General features: G+C 33.5%; 1 protein-coding gene across 5 annotated transcripts in view; it reads left to right on the top strand.

The window, feature by feature from the left end:
- LOC116770820 (serine/threonine-protein kinase minibrain) overlaps positions 1 to 15988 on the top strand; it is a 75590-nt gene that overhangs the window by 37821 nt on the left and 21781 nt on the right. The window lies entirely within an intron of this gene.

The raw sequence follows: 15988 nt of genomic DNA, 5'->3' as shown, positions 1-15988 counted from the left end.
CTTAATGAGATCTAAGACTTTCGCGAGTTTTATTCATTTAAATGAAACTAATATATTTCGGATATACTGCGCGGATTTTACGTAGATGGCATATCTCGTCTGCCCGTGATCACGGTTGCTGAAAAGTAACCGAAACGTCGGGTTTATGTAGTTTTAAGATAATAAAATCCGCGTAGTATATCCGAAATATATTAGTTTCATTTAATTGATAAAAACTTATTATTCGTTTTGTTACACTTTCAAAGGGTATTTGTATGTATTGACTGAAAGTGATATCAGCTCTCATGATTGTCGCGACGGAGTATGGTATGTCCACTGAGTAAACACTCGTCTTAGATTCGTTACCCACACTCCTTACTCTTATTGTATCTAGTGTCGTAGTAATTATGAAAAATACTTTATGCAAAAGAAATAATTTCAAAAAACAATTATATATGTACGTAGCAAGCAATACTGATATTGAAAATTCAATTATACTATGCGATTGCACGTTATCGGTCCTATTTTAATTATCTCTTACTTAACTGCATCTCTGGAGAGAAAAGTCGACATTAAAATTGTGTATTATATGTCTTTGATTTGATTCGCATAATTAATGGTCTTTTAAATATGAAATCATATGTCCAAATTCTTATATTATCTCTTTAAAAACGTTCTTTAATTTACGGCACCGTGATTTTAGTTAACTGTTGACTAGTTTAAAATGACCACGATATAAAGTGACTTTAACTTATTATCGAATGAGAGAGATACGAAATTTAAAATAAACTTAACAAGAAAGAAAAGAACAAACAAGGCTGTCGTTTTATATGAAGACGTTGCGGTGTCGTTACACCGTGCTCCGTATGTCGGAGCGTCCTTGACTCGCGCGGGTCGTTGACGCTACGTTGCGGGGGACATTCTTCCCTACATTATGCACACGCGGGGCTCGCCGGCTACCGGGCCCTTTGGAACGCGATGCCACGCGCCGATAGGACCCAGCACCGACAGGGGGGCGAAGAGGACTGAAGGGAGTCCGGAGAGGTTCGGCCTGGAGAAGAGGGGAGCGGGGTAGTGTTGCAGTCTGTCCATCACGATGTAATTTCGTTAGGGTCCAATACGTTATGATATGCTCTGTGCGATTAATCTTTTTTTAACGATATCTTTTAGTTCACTCCGGTTCTATTGCATTTAACATTTTTAAGAAATTCGTAGACGTAAAATAAATATTCTTTTTCTTCTACTACTATCGTTATTCTATGGAAGTTTTCAACAATGTTTATAAATTCGATTAAGTATTAGAAAGCGACAAAAATTTATTTAGCATTTGAATTCTAAACTTAAATCACCGTTATAAAATATTAAAATCTAGCTTAGCAAATAAAAAGAAATTAACAAAGAAACAGTGAAGGCGAATGAATCGTGCCCCTCCCCGATGTTATTAAATGATAAACAAATAAAAGAGACCGATGCTAATAGCATCTCAGACGCATACTATAGATAGGGATTTCCCTCAACGAACTTTATCCCAGAGGAAATTAGCTTCTTATATTTCACGCGTCTCTCTGGCCGCAGACAATTGAATCTTACTAATGTAAATTGATATATATATATATATATATATATATATATATATATATATATATATATTTAACACCAACAATTTCCTTTCAAATTTGATGTTCTATTAGATATGTTTCCTAAAATATAACCGTAAACAAAGTAAAAGATTATTTCTTTATATAGTCTTACACTCTTATAAGAAAACAAGTTGTATTATATCTTTTTAAAATAGGAGAAAAAGATGAAATAATATATGATGTCTTAGTTAAATTATTAATTAAGCTTATAAATTCACTTGTAGAAACGTAAATGTCTCTAAAGTGATAATTTTTTAGAATCTGGTGTGTCATATGTCTATCGCTATTTAAGTGTTCCTATTTTCACATTTAGTTTCATGACCCTTTAAGAAATATCAAAATAACTATACAGTAATCGATTCAGGGAGCATGTAACATGTTCTACGTAGTCAATGTTTCCGCACTGCGCCTATTATAACTGCTTTACGACTGCCGTCTAAGTATCCCGGGCACATGCACGTTATTTTACATGCAGGGTTTTTTTTTGTTAATGTATCCAATGTTTGATGTTAAACATGTAACGGTATAATCGTTCACGGTTTATGAGTAAATGGTGGGCTATTTTAGGGGTAATTTTGCCCCACCGCGATGATCACACGAAACGTTTACCAGCTATTACCATTGCAACATTGCAAAACGCTATAAAAGAACTAAATAGCATAGTACTAAATTATATGTAAAAGGATTTTGTTTCGTAAAATGTATGTGCATGAATGTAATGGAAATCAAAGTAAAGTTCCAATGAATTTATATAAATAGAAATCTTGAAGTACAAAGGAACCAGAAACATTAGGGAAGGGCTGCGGTTCACCACGACCCTGTCTCGTCGTCTAGTCGCCAGTCAAGTGATTGGACTCGGAACTACCCGATATTCTAATTGTCACAATCATATTTTATCTCCCCGCCTATCGTTATTCATAGAACTGCCTTCCTATTTCTATAGTTGGTAATTTGAAATAATGTTAAATCCAAGGGTGAAAAATGTATATATTTTTTTCAATTTAAGAATTCGAAACAATCTGTTGGAATTACGGATGTCAAATTACCATATAATTATTATTTTTATTTTGCTACTTTGGTTTATAGCCTGCCTGTTTCTTTTCATTAAAACGTGTGCAAAGTAGCGTCCATAGAATTAGGCTGTAGAAGTTTTTATTTATCGTTATCTTTATATATTTTATAAATATAGATCAACGAAGCGGTACGTCTAACATTTTCATTGAAAAAAAAAATGTTCTCAGGGTTCGCCAGCGTTGTCAAAAGTAAAATACTTATCTGGTCTCTTGTAGATCCGACTAAGTAAAGATTCTACTCTCTGCCATCTGGAATAATCGTGAGGGCTCTTGCGGTGTACTTGGTTCTACCCGAGAAAGAATTTCAATAAGTTGTTTTCATTTGCAAATTGTTCGCAGCGGCCGACACCTAATGGAATGGTAATCTAGGGGGCTGCGTGCCGGCCACCAGCGGTGATGCTTATTGGATTATAAAGTGCTCCTTTCACGTTTATACGACTTGTGACGCAAAAACTAAGCATCATGTTAATTTTGAAAAGGATTGTCTTGGTATAGATAAAGTTTTTAAATGTTTGAGATTCATTGGCCATTTTTAGCGTTTCTAATTAACGGTCATAAAGAAGGATCTGCTGTGGGTTGGCCTTTAAAAAATGCGAGTGACATTATTAGCATCTCAGGGATAAATTGGTATGCCGCAAGCGAGCGCCTTAGAATGCCATTATTCATTTATTCATCGAGCGCACGTACTTTTAGCTGAGACTTTACTATGGCATGACTACGATAAACACAATTTTATTCACCCGTAATATATTTTAATACTAATGATATGGATCAATAGCTTATAATACTGATTTATGATATTATTTGAGTACTATGTACTGAGGCAACATAAACTATTGAAAGTTAAATTTACTTGGTACCCTGCTTGGCGCTATTCTAGTTATTCATCATAATATTTAACTACACCTGGTAACGTAGTAAATAAAGGACATAACCTTATCCTTCAATTTACATTGCTACAGCAACAGGCGATTATGATGTTAATGTGTAACGGTGAGACACGTAGCAAAGAATGCGGAAGCATATTTTACAATAAACCGAGCAATAAACGTATTCGTGACCACTTCGGCTTCGGTTAATACCTTCTCAACATTCCTTTTACCAATTGCTAAGATCGTCTGTGAATCAACAGTCTCTGTATATTTTATACATAAGTACCCTTATCATATTGCCTGCTTTAAAGATATCCGCGTAAATTAATTAAACTATTTTAATGTTAGTTCCTATTACTGATATTAAAAATGAAATATAATTAACGGGCTTTTAATATAGAGCTTTATAATTTAAACTATTTGATTCAAAGCCATCTATATAATAACTTTATATCGCTGGTGACTAAGCCGTCAGTAGAAGATGACTATGTCAAATTTATTTATTACCTCGATGTTTTCTCAAGAAATTTGATTCTCACGCATCCTGCTTTCTGAGAATCATCATCATACCTCAACAGTGGACATTAAGATTTAAACGTAATCCGTTGCTTTGCAATAGAATAATTTAAGATTTCCTGGTTGCCAGCTTACCACAATAGATCCGTCTGTTCCGTCCCATATAACTGTTAAATCATTTCCCTTCAATCACAATTGCCCGGTGTTCATCTAACGAGCTTAACTCAACCGATATGTGGGTAGCTGTCTTATATACACGTATATATACGGTTGATTGACCAATAATCAGATGCGTAAACAATCATTATTAACTATAATAATACTACATATTACACTATTTGGACTTTTTAAAATATAGTTGAAAAGAGACTATATTAGACAAACAACATTTTCAATTATTCGCTTGTTTCGATCGTCCGTCCGTCCGTCCGACGCATTTATTTATGCCGTTTGCGGTGGAATGTTAGCCGAAAGCGGAAATAGACTCTGTACAGTCACACGGCAATTGACTCGTGAAAACGCCCATAGATGACGACCTTGCAGTTGTATGTTATATAGTGTTTATAATTTAAAATACTCAAGTAGTCAATTAATGTATTTACTTCGTTATGCAACTTATGATTTATTGAATCGCTTTTTCTTACCTTTACATCAGTTAAATAAAATGGTACTTGTTTAAAAACACTAATGATAGGACGAGATGTGTGTACTGACTAGATAAAATACTATTATGACAAAATCCGACACGTGACGTACCAAAAAATAAAACATATATAATATACATTATAGATATACAGTAGGCAACACCTTGAGTGTCGTCAATAACGCGTCAGTCGCGTGACATTCGCGTTTTGTGGTAATCGGTGGTGACTCGCTGTCGTTAGGCACCGGCTTGAAACGAGTGCCGTCGCGAGATTTCTCTGCAGCATCTGATTTGCGCCGATTCAACTTTCGCTCAGGTACAATCTCGTGTAGCGAACGTCGCGGCACCAACTGTTACTCTTTTTATCTTCGGTAACGTTCGCGTTTCAAACGTTTACTTTTTTATTTTTATTACCCTCTTACCTATAGACCGATGCTTTCAACTGTTCTGTTATAGAGGTATATTAAGTTAAGAAAATGTTTAGTCTATAATGATTGATTTTATTTTGAATAATTTAATTTTGATCGAAAGCATTATAAAGATTTTTTTATACAATTTTTTTCCACCATTGTCCAGTATCCCATTATGTCGAAAGTATTCGGATATTATAAAGGTTTTGTGTCATGTGTCTTAAAATATTAAGAAAGTTACCGCTGTTTATTAACAACTGGCCGAGAGTATATTTGAAAATTAGACCACACTAAAATTTTACATATACTGAAACTAAATATGTTAAAATTATTATTTGTTCAACTAAAATGTAAGTACAACAACTTTTTTAAAAACAGCTTTTACTCTCGAGTTATTCTCAGCGAGCCCTTTATTTGATACCCATTTTGTAGGAGTGCATTAAAAAAATGTAGTCCGCCATGTTGTATCTAGGATAACGTCACATAGCTAACCATGCATTGTCATCTAAACTAAATGTGTGTAAAAAATTCAGCTACATTTTTATAGATATGAGTTTCAAAATTTAGTGCCAGGATTCCACCTGCACAGACATACATGCATTTCAAGTTAAGTTTAAACTTGTTATTATGGTTATCTCATAAATACAATATACATACATACATTTCATACATAATTCAGTTGTCACACAAGTATGCTAAGTTGGATCCTGTGCGGAGTATCTATTTAAGGGGTAATGCACGGTTATAAATAGATCGTACTGTACGCCATCTGGAGCATAACAGGGGATGATGCTATTGATCATGATGCATCTATATTGTGTGACGAAATGCTATTATAACACAATGATAGTGCGAGATTATTGTTATCCAGATTTATATATAACAGAACACGGTGCATCTTAAAATATAAACACTGAATAACGCCTTTCAAAGAATAAGATTAAAAGTACTCCAGCTCTTATGTCTCGAATTCCTCTAGACAGATATCGGCGTTTACACTCGCTAAGAAATACCCCAGCCAGCACAGTTGTTTTGTATTTTTTTTTGTTCTTATTGCGCGTATTTCGGATCTCTGCGCTCTTTGTCTACTTATTGATATCTTTTTTGTACATGAAATGTTTCACTACCTACATGTTTTACTTACTGTTTCGTTTTCATTGTCCTTATACCAGAGTGATGTTGAGTTTTGATTATTTGAAAACCAATTGTAAGTAATCTTGAGTTTATTGTATTGTTTAGTTGCTAATTCATATATTTTCTTGAGTTACCTTCTGGCACCACTACTCAATTCGTCCCTTATCCCCTTTTTATGTCGGTTGATAAATTTTAACGATATTAATTTCCAAGAGACCCTGTAGGACGCTTTGTTTATCGAGCAATTTTTTACAATCACACCCTCTAGCTACGGATGTGTTCTGGTGAATATTGGCTGCGGGGTTCTAATTTTGGAAGTTCCTAATCATTTACGACGTCCGTAGTAATTGTTATGTTTTCCTATCTTATTAGTTAGAATTTCGTGTAATATCCGAACTGATCTAAGTCAGTTCTTGTTACTTATATGTCACACATATATTTTAATAGAAATAGGAAATATCGTATTAATTAAGTAACATAAACCAGTAGCAGCGCGTGACGTTCGACAGTTAGCGGTGGTATGAGAACCACTCATTCCGATTCGATGGGCCCCACCAAATTGCTTCGGCCACTCGATGCTTACATTCTTTACATAACTATATAATTGACATACTGTCATGTCTATATTAAATATATGGAATAAAACTAATCTTTCGAAGGTAAGCCATCGCAAAGAATACCGGCATGATATAACCTAATCATATTCACGAGCATTATATTATACATCTCGTTCACTTATATTAGAATTGTCGTAATGAAAATATTACACTGGCATGAAATTATACATAGATGGAAAATATTTTCGCTAAACTCACTAAAGTACCTATTGCAAAGGATAGAAACAATGATTAGTCTGCGACTGCTATGTAATAACTTTCCCATTGTTAAGGGTACTGACCACTGCTGAGCCTTTCATACTCCGTTGTATAACCCGTGGAGTTTTAAAAGTTTTTGAACGTGACAATAAAGGTCGTAATGCCGAACACGCGTCGGAATCACCAGTCTGAATTTACGTAGTTACTGTTTAGTAGAATATGAGAACAACTTGTATTGACTTTAGATATGATACTTGTTGACATTATTATAAAAGTTTTATTACATATATATTTTATGGGCACGTATATATATTGTATCCTTTAGAAAGTTTTTAATGAGTGAAGCGAAGACACTTTGAACTGTTATGTTGTAATTTCTATTTATTAATTATTTGCTCCAGAAGTATTACTGTTTGTTTTAATGTTACCAGTTATGGTTGCTCTGGCCGTCAATAAATCTCGTGGCAAGATAAATTGGGCAATCCATAAGATTGGGTGCACGCATGGACACGCACCCCCGTGACGGGCTTTGACCACGCTAAATGTTTCACATATGTAAAATAATTTTATTATTATGATAATGTATTAATAAAGAAAATACTTAAGTTAATATGTTTTTACTATCAAAAAATATTTTAATTAGCACTCCTTACCAAATAAATATTGTATTGAAAATCATACATGAAATGTATAAAAATGTGTAATAAATTTTCATAAAATTCAGAACAATAGACATATTGTTCTAATGGTTAGCTCTGTTCGCTAAAATTAATGGTGCTCTTAATGTTCGGCCGATGTATAAATTGACTAATTCATAATATACAATCCACACAGCAACCCTCGCGGTGTCGGGAATAGCTTCGCCCTATATTCGTACATAATTTTTCAATCTCTGAAAGCTTAAAATTAAGAATCATTTAAATTTATTAAAGCATGAATCTTTTCGGAAAAACAATATCCCTTGTTAAAAGAACGTATAAATCATAATGGCTAAATATCACACTTTTATATCTGACATATGGTATATGGTATCTATGTATGTGTGTAATATGGTATATGGTAATTTGTAAATTACAGTCACAGCACACTAAACCCATTAATGTTGCAGACATTCTTGAAAAATGTCTCTAAGAATTACGTAATTGTTTGTGACTCCAGTTTTATAGCACAGGTAGCGTTCGTGTTGTCGTGTGAGATGTTGTATTATATTATTTCGTTAGAATATTGCACATATTACTGATGACGACGAATGTCTACATCAGGTTTTCTAAACTATGATAATAGTTCATAACAATTTAAATGCTTATAACATCAATGGAAGCAACCACATCGTGTAGACGGGTTTATTTAAACGAAATTATAACGAAAGTAAAAAAAATTCTTCCCTAAAAGTTTGTTTTCCGCAGTGAAATCGTCTAGGTGACTCTGTCGTCATTATGTGTAGCGACTAGCGTCAAAACACAAAAGGCGGTGTTGACGACCCCGTGATGACTTGCATCATCCGCCACGGTCGCGTATTGATCCCGGACAGACGAACACATTCATAATAATAAATACTAACGTTATATTCACATTGTTTCAGGTTAGTGTACCGTGTGTATATAAATATATTATACAATTATACATGTGCGGGATTTACTTTCTTTTTTATATCAATCCTAGAAGCTTTGTATTACATTTAAAATAAACGTTAATTATGTGAAGATTCCTATAATTTGTTATATCGTATATTAAACGAAGATTTTTATGTAAATTTTATGTACGTATGTCCCAGTTGGATAGTTCTAGGTTACGTATGGATTGTTAATATTGTTTAAAGTCAATTTTATTATTGATTGTCATATAAAGGTATAAAAAGAAAGCACCCATCTGTTCCTCCAAATTTATTACCCAATCGTGATATAGACAGGATTTATAGTTTTAATATTATACTGACGCTGACATGATATCGTCTTATTTGAATTTTTATAAACTTGCATTCACTCGTATAAAACACGAAGCACCATAAGATTATAACATAAACTTCATATATTCCTTCATAGTTTTTTAATCTTCTAATCATATTCAGCATGTTCACACGTCAGCATAATCCATATAAAAAGTTAATAACGAGATTATATATTTCTTAATTTTAAATCATTCTAACGCATATCAAGTTTTATACGATATATTATGTTTTATTTTGGTCGATCACGTGGCGAGACCTCTGCTTAAATTAATATGGTTAAGGAACTAAATCTGCGCTGACCATTATCTTGTGTCGGAGATTGATGGCCCAATATAGGGATAGTATAAACATACCGCTGGTTTATGTGGTTTATATGGTTTGAGCTGAGGAAATGTAGTCTTTATCATGTTTAAGTGGAAAAATTTACCATTTCCATTATTAACTCTGAAGTTTTATAGTTTTCTTTATGTTTCGGTATTAAAAATTATAATAGTTTTTATAATAATACAATTCGTGTTTTCTTAAAAGTTATTTTAATAATGTTCATAGCTTATGCAATAAAAATATAACGTTACTTTATGGCGATATTAAATTAAGTTCTTGGAGTAATTTGATGAGTTCTTCCGTAAATAATGATAATATTAAATCAATCACTTATAATTAAATTTATGCAGGGCTGTGTAGTTAGCTAGCTACTATTCAGTTAGTAGCGATGTGCTAATATGAAAGATTCGTCCATTAGTGTAGCAACCATATGTAGAGGGCAATATCGTAATGTTAGCGGTGCTACCCCCGACCAATGGAGACGATATCGCACACCCGATCTATTTGATGTGCCGCGGTGCTTGCCGTCTGCCGTCTGCTGTACGCCGACACAGCGGTTGTAATACTCTAACTGTATAGTATACCGGACGTTAATAGCGAACAAGGATCAGATACGGTATAAAAACAGTAATACCGACACATTACTTTATTTTTATAGATTAATATTAGTAACGTTTTAATGGGATTATCGTCGAATAGTTAGCAAATAGACTACAGATGTTTATTATATGAGATGATTTTATTTATATTTATTTTTTTGCTGATGTTAAGCCATCGCCTTAACCTATATCAAGGGTATCATTTGAGCGTTTTCTACCCTTCAAATACCTGTTCACTCCTCTTAAAGAATCCCATATGATCTTACTTAGGTAAAACCGTATCAAAGAGTTTACATTCCATTACGCGAGAGTTCGTCAGAGGAAATTCTTCTGAAACTTCACTGTGAGCGGCCATGGGGGTGCTAAGGTGTGGGGATTGATTCCCAGCCGATGGCGAGCGTTGCAAAGATAAGAGGTATCTGATGTAACATGTTCAACAAAGTTAAAGTTCTTCGGAACATATCCCATTTATACACACAGAGGAAGTCAAGACCTCTTTAGAAACTTAAGATTCAATTCTTCCTGGTAATGGAGTTAGTATTGATCACGATGCACATATTGGATATAACAGTAACACAGTAATTTGAATTTCAAAATGTCTCGCAGTAAAGTTAGCGGTGATGTCGGCTGGGTAACAATGTAATAGCGCGTGCGCCGCCGGCGCCGCAACGCTCCAGTTGTCCGCGTCTGACCGCGCTCGGACAGACACACAGATATTTAACTTACAATATCATTATAAATATAATATAACTTACTATAACTAACATGTAAACTACCACTATATACTATGGATGCGAAACTCGAAGACATTAAAAATAGATTCTTTAAAGTAATAGTGCCTTTAAATAGCTAGATGCTATTATATACTACTATATAAATTGGTTTATTTTGAATTTCTTTTCTGTAGCGTATAATGTGTGTTTGTTCATATTTCGCGCTCTTTAATACTTAAATCGAACCAATCATCGATGGTAAGATTATACCAATGGCTGTCGTTAAGTTGTTGACATTAGGATTGCTGTGTAAAAATAGTCTTACAAATTATATAAAACTGTGAAAGGATTCAAAATAAATGTTACGTGTCAGAGAAATTTTCTTTGCCTTCCGTTTTTTCAATCGCATAAAAGTATACCATTACTTAATGTAATTTTCTATTTTTATTTTAAATTTATTGTGTTAAATTGTCGTGTTCAATTCTGCCTTATGTTTTGAATTATTTTTAGAAATTATCCATAACATTAAAAAAATATTTTTTTAAAGTTCATGTATCATTTCTTTTTACAATGGCACGCCTAAAAGTTTATATAGAATAGTTAAATTATTCTGTATAATATACAAAATGAATCCATGCAAGCCTGCTAGTTTGTAAGAAAGTTCCGTGAATGCGCTCCGAGAGTGCGACAATCCTCACACTGCACAATCGTTAGTTGAGTTTGCTAACATTTAACGCGCCCCCTCTAAGTTTCTTCCTCTTTACACTTTTTCGGCGTGGAACACCACACATGTACGGTTCTAAAATGTTTTCAATTGCGTCTACGTTTGTAAACTTTTGTAAAATGTTACATCGGAAACATGCTTAAAAGTTCAAATGATCTGAAGCCACAAGTCGATACATTACATGGCTATAATTTGTATTTAAATGCATTATATTTCAAAGATACACTCATTTGTCATGAAATGAAAATATCTCTATTTACCAGGAAATTGGAACGTGTTTTTGTTATAAAAATAGTAGTTGGCAATAGGTCATCCATCAAGCTTTCCAAGTTTACCTTTGACATTAAGAAATCGGACTTTAGCCATAGGGTCAGATGGATGTTAGCAACCTTGCTGGTATATTCTGGGCCGCCATGTTCACTATTTCGGCCTGTTGACATCGATCGCATGAAATTGGAGCAACATCTTTGGCACCAGTGATGCACCAGGCCGTTTCTGATTGCGCGACCGCTTCTAAAACTCGTACGTCAGCGACACTCCGTTTCGTACGCCTGTCTGAATATAAAACATTACATTGGATTATATATGAAAGTGCTATTAAATTTATTCACTATCACTTTCAATTGAAATGATATACTAGATACCGCGCTATTATTAATTAAACTACGTCAACGTTTGTCTTATCCAGACAAGTACGTAAATCGTGACGCGTGTGATATTAGAACGATGTAAACAATTTTATGTATGTTATGTGATAAATTATTAATAATTTACATTTGAAATGATCATATATATGTAGAAGAAATATATATACGCTTAATGTAGTTTGGGAATGTTAATAAGTAAATATATATGTGTGTGTGTATGTTATACATATATAGGTATAATTTTCCTCAAAACGTGTTGTGGGGGTAAATTTAAAAGGACATTTGTAAAGTAGCGGCTTTTCCACTTAGTGTGTCTTATTTACGAGCCCGTTCAAGTTGTATCGACCTTTCGATAAGATTGTATCACATTCGCAAAACCCTCGCCGCGATTGCGTCGCTCAAGGTGACCGGCCGGTGCGTTGACATTCAGACGATTTTATCTGATCAAGTGGATTCACGAATTGTGTTTATTACAGGCGCGGTTGCCATGGACGACACACTACAGAACTAGATCAAACCTGTTTCATAAAAAAATCTGACATAATACCGCGATAACATTCTTTTACACATTATAATTTATGTTATCAACAAGTTGAAACGATTATTGTTCTAAGCATTTTACTTATTATATTGCTATATTTATACGATTCTATAATTCTAATATTCTTATGATCATTAATATATTATTCAAAGTTTTCCCATCCGAACGTATAATTTGGTATTATGAACTATTTGTATTTTCACCTCGAGGCCATGTGTTGTGGAACCTGTGCTTTGTAGTGTGTAATTAATTATATATTTTAAACACGTTTAAGGAAATCGTTAAAAAATAGCAGATCGGTGTGAAAAAGTTTCCGATGCCGTAAATTGAAAAGGAATTGTATAAAATGTTGATAAATTCGATAATATTTTAATTCTATAGGAAATCACATTTTCATCTGTTAAAATGGTTTTGTTATTTTCGAATGCAATGTTGCTTTTTGATTTTTTTTTTAAACAGATCCACGAAAATCACACTGTAATTGTTTAAGGATTTTTCTTCGGTATATTGGACGTTTGTTTTTGTGTTTATATCAACACCAGCGCAATGGTATCCGCCTAAGTTGTAACCAGGACATATTTGGTTGGTTGGTTTGGTTGGGTTCTGTTTTGCTTCGATACCACTTAATTGTCATCAAATTACTGGGTGACTATGACTTACGTCAAAAATGACAGCAGCATTTAGATAAACATATATATATTTTGTCGAGATCTTAAACTATCATCTTGTCTGGATTTTGTTGTTACATTTTTTATTTTATTCATTATAAACATAACTGTGAGCACCGGCAGAGTTTAAGAAGAGTTTTAGCCTCGAAGATTCATGTATATTTAGCTTGTGTAGACGAAAAAAAGGTATTTTACGTTGTACATAGCTTCTTAGTACAATCACGATAATCGTTGTACATCTGTATCGGGCAGGGGCCGTGATTGGGTGCAGCGAAGAACTCTATTAAAACTGTGATCGTTATCAGGTTGATGTCACGTGTACACCACCCCCGCCGGCAAACCGAACACAGATCTCATTTCATACTATAGTGCACTAATTTCATTTAAATAACAATAAAAATTTAATATAAGATCAATAAAAACTTCACATAGTGCACCAGTCAAGTTTAAAATTTTTATTTCTGACCTGGTATTGGACTATAATTTATTGTTTGTCATTCTGTTTTAAACTTTCATAAATGTTTATTATTTATTAAACAAGGACCTAAGCAAATACTACGTACAAGTTCTTTTTATTTGCTGTGATATCACATTAAATATTACAAATGTATGTATTTTGCATGAAAGGTAATCGAACCAAAACTAAATACGTAGAAGTGATTATTATTATTATCACATTTATATCATATTGTTTATTAACTTAATGGAATCCGCCCGTCTTCGTCAACTCGGCAGGAGTCTGCGGGCCGAGAGAGCAAAGGAAATAATTGAAATAACTTATAGCTTCAAAACACGCCAGAGAATATTGATAGAAGCAATTTGCCAAATAAATGATCCGGGAATGGCGCCCAAACCGTTTAGTCAACCCCCGCGCGTGTCACCATTGTTGCAAAGGCTCTCGCGGTCAACTAGACATAAATGTTCCGTTAATGCCTTGAATTATTAAAACTCTAACATAAGACTTTAACAAAACCTAATGGTGTTTGTTTATTTATAAAACAAAAAACACATGTATATTTCCCGCATAACTAAGGTGTTTGAGTACAGTATGAGACGTCTAATAGGTCTCGCAATGAAAATTTAATTCCGTTTTAATCTGAAGCATTTAAAATTAAATTCTCTTTAACTGCGTGCTCTATCGGCGGATCTTTCGAATGCTTCGAGCGACTCTTCTTATGCATTTTCCACATTTATTGTGTTCTGCAACCGTTATTATACGTCAGCGGTGCATTAATTTATTTTTTATAATATAAATCGGTTCTTAGTTATTTAAATACGTTTAATATTAAGGTAATTTAATTTGATAAAACATCGTACTCGTATCGCCTAATTAGTGTAACGTGATATCTTTGGAACTCCACTATTTTCATCAAATATTCCTCATCAAATTCTCTAAATACCAGCTAACATTGTCAAATAAGCAAGATGGCGTACCTGTAATAAATATATTTTGTCTTACATATAACTTATCCATATAATATGACATAAACAGTGTGTATTAAGATTAAGTTACTTGCTTTCTTATGTTTAAATATTTCGTTCATCAATACATACATTTCTTTAACCTCGACGTTTCATTTTGATTATCGTTTGACGGTTTAATAATAGTCTCCGCCGCGATTAGTGTCCCAACCAAAGGCCACGAGTGCTTTACAGCGAATGTTTATTGATTCATACACATAATATCTAAACAATAAAAGCGTTTAAATCATACACTATGCAGAAAACCATCATAATTTTATGAATATATAACAAAACAAATAAATATCTTTACCTATAGGATTTTTTTTATATATAAATATTTTTTCTTAAATCTGCCGATACAGATAAATTAAAATTTTATCATAAGCTATTAGAAAGATGACTGTAAGTGATACGAAGTCAGGTTTATAATTCGTTCTTTGATTTTATTTATTACGGGTCAAGCGCACTTATCTGCAGTTAACATATTGACCTCGATAGATTCTATACAGCAAATATAACATAAACAGACCCATTAGTACAATGATTCATACATATTTATGCGACAGTGCATAGGGTATGTCAAAAATTTCACTCACCTTTAATTATTTCGAACTTCTTTGCCACGTTTCCCTATCTTAACGATGTCTAATAATTCATGTTACAGTTAAAGATATATCCGTAGGCATCCTTGACTTGTTATTTAAATTTCAATTCCCCAAGAATACGGAACAGTTGTAGTTCCGGAAAAAAAAAACACGTCCTGTCAATGACCGGACCAGATACAGCACGGGTCCGTTAACCGATTGAACGAACTGGACTACTGCCATGGACCCAAGCTAATTATAAACACACATTTGAAAACAACTCCAACACAGACACACACACGAAAATGTCTTCACCTCTCATTAATTAGGTAAACGTTACTCATCTCGTCCGTTATATAGAGAATAGTGTCTCGGTTGTAGCTCAGAACAAATTATTCCAATGAAAGATACTTTCATTACCATAAGTAATTTCGTAAGTGAGGACTGTAATGAGAATGATAATTAGCAGTTTCTGTATAAATATATTTATATATTATAATACATGTACGATATTTAAAATATTACATTTAAATAATAGCCAACAGAAACTAAGACGGAATTATTATGAAACTTTTTGTTGTTGTTGTTTATAGCAAATAAGTTCTGCCTTTCTTGATGTCGTACACGAATGATCTTCACATTAGATTATTGAAAGTAAAAATAAAATAATTCCCGAGAAGATTGTTTCTAGTTA

Source organism: Danaus plexippus, chromosome 7 (assembly GCF_018135715.1).
Source record: "Danaus plexippus chromosome 7, MEX_DaPlex, whole genome shotgun sequence".
In the NCBI taxonomy this organism is placed as follows: Eukaryota; Metazoa; Arthropoda; class Insecta; order Lepidoptera; family Nymphalidae; genus Danaus; species Danaus plexippus.
This window is presented reverse-complemented; position numbering and strand designations above follow the sequence as displayed.